The sequence below is a fragment of the Protopterus annectens genome, chromosome 7.part0 (genome assembly GCF_019279795.1).
Source record: "Protopterus annectens isolate FY-2018-M chromosome 7.part0, PAN1.0, whole genome shotgun sequence".
NCBI lineage: Eukaryota > Metazoa > Chordata > Ceratodontiformes > Protopteridae > Protopterus > Protopterus annectens.
Genome location: NC_056739.1, coordinates 949,245,207 through 949,247,429, shown reverse-complemented (window position 1 = coordinate 949,247,429; position 2,223 = coordinate 949,245,207). Strand labels below are relative to the sequence as shown.

Sequence of the window (2,223 nt, the reverse complement as noted above, 5' to 3'; positions counted from 1 at the left end):
AGCAGGTATGGGTTTTTTATGGGATCAGGCTGCTAGCCCAATTTCCAGCACTCCTCAAAGGGTGCACCACACACACTCACACCTAGGGCCAATTAAGAGTGTCCAATCCACCTTACTACATGTCTTTGGAATGTGTGATGAAACCAGAGCACCCAGAGTAAGCCAACACAAATGCAGGTAGGAGATGCACACTCCACACAGAAAGCACCCCAGCCGAGAATTGAACTGGAGAGCCTCTTGCTGTGAGGCTACTCCACTGCACTATCTTACTCATATATACATATATATAAAAATATATATAGAGATATATTTAGATGTGTGTGTGAAGTAGTGTGGCCGAGCGGTCTAAGGCACTGGATTAAGGCTCCAGTCTCTTTGGGGGCGTGGGTTCGAATCCCACCACTGCCAAGTATAATTTAAATGGTAGGACGGTAGCATTGTTACCTCACAGCAAAAGGTTCTCCCATTCGATTCTTGGCGTGGCTTGGGAGTGCCTTCTGTGTGGAGTCTGCATGTCCTCCCTGTGGTTGGGTAGCGTTTGAAAGACATGTGTACGTAAATGGGTGTTCCTTCGCTGAAGGTTGGAAGTCGAGCTGGCACCTTGGCAATTTGTAAAAATCTACTGCCAATCATTAGCAGACCGGAGTTCCACTGTGGTGACCCCTTACCAGGAAAAAGCCGAAAGACAAACAACATTTAGCTGTGTGTTTGTGTGTGTATGTGTAAAAATATATACCCACAATATCTATACCTACCTATATATACAAATATATATATTATATACATATATGTATATACATATCGGTCTACTTTGACTCACTGAAAACTCATTTCACTGAATTTCAATTCACCCTCAAAAAATCACTGAAAATTAATTTCACTGAATCACATTTCACTGAATGTAAGTACTTTTGGGCAAATAAAATGTAAATGCCCTTTTCTCCACTTTAGTGTGATCCTGGAGTTAGTATCTATCTATCTATCTATCTATATATATATATATATATATATATATATATATATATATATATATGTATATAGTTAGGGGGTGTGGGGGGCACAGCCCCCCCCCCACATTGGGAGGGGTGGGGCGCATAGCCCCTCACCTACATTTGGTTTTATATTGTTAGCTTTCAGTGAAATAAGACTCATAAATATAAAAGCTAAGCAGGTGTTGGGCTATCCCCCCACACCCCTCTTAACTATATATACTAACTCCAGGATTGCACTATAGTGGGGAAAAGGGCATACACATTTTATTGCCAACAGTACTTACATTCAGTGAAATGTGATTCAGTAACATGAGTTTTCAGTGATTTGAGCTTTCATCTTTCAGTGATTTGGTGTGAATGTTTTAAAATTCAGTGAAATAAGTTTTCAGTGAATCAAAATAGACCCATACATGTATGTATATATATATATATATATATATATATATATATATATATATATATATATATACACAATGTAATATGGGCATGGCCTTATACTAGCCAAAAGCGTATTCCATGATCTCATATGACCATTCAACAAAACACCATCCATTCCTGCCTTAGATAAATACTTTTAAAAGCAGAAAGATGTCTATACATATTGCAGTGTGTGTTGCAGGTATTCTGCACGCACTGTTGCGCATAAGATATAGGATATTTTTCCATGCCATCATAGCAAGATATTCTTTTACTTTGTAAGCATTGGCAGTATAGTGCAGGTAAGTGTATGATTCTGACCTTTGGTCATAATGCATTATGTTATGAAAATCATAAGTTTAGGTCATTCCACTTGTCCTACACATATTTATATAGATCGTGTGCCTGCTTAATATTATAATATTAAATGTAATGTATTATTGGCTGTCACAGACTGTCTAGCTGCACTGTTCAGACACCCTATATATTGCTGAATGCTTCATATAGTCCCTAAATAGGTAGCATAAGGACTTCTAACTAGTCAAAATGTGTAGCATAATTATTCATCTGTCATGCACATGCTCAGAAACACACCATACATGTAATCTGAGCACTGTAAGTAAAATATGAAAATACTTTTGGCAGTTAGCTGTAAAACACCTTCAACATTCTCTTGCCTTTTGTATCAGTCAAAGGCAGACATGATCTCTCTCCTGTGCTTCTACCTAGCATTCACCTCTTAGTCCCATGCTGCTTCTAAACCCATTAGATTTTATTATCACTTACTGGTGCATTATGTTGAGTCAGTGTACAG

General features: G+C 38.1%; 1 non-coding gene across 1 annotated transcript; it reads left to right on the top strand.

The window, feature by feature from the left end:
* The first annotated feature begins 326 nt into the window (after positions 1–326).
* On the top strand, positions 327–408 carry TRNAL-AAG. The gene has a single exon. It is a non-coding gene; the product is annotated as a tRNA-Leu (tRNA).
* The last annotated feature ends 1,815 nt before the right edge of the window (positions 409–2,223 follow it).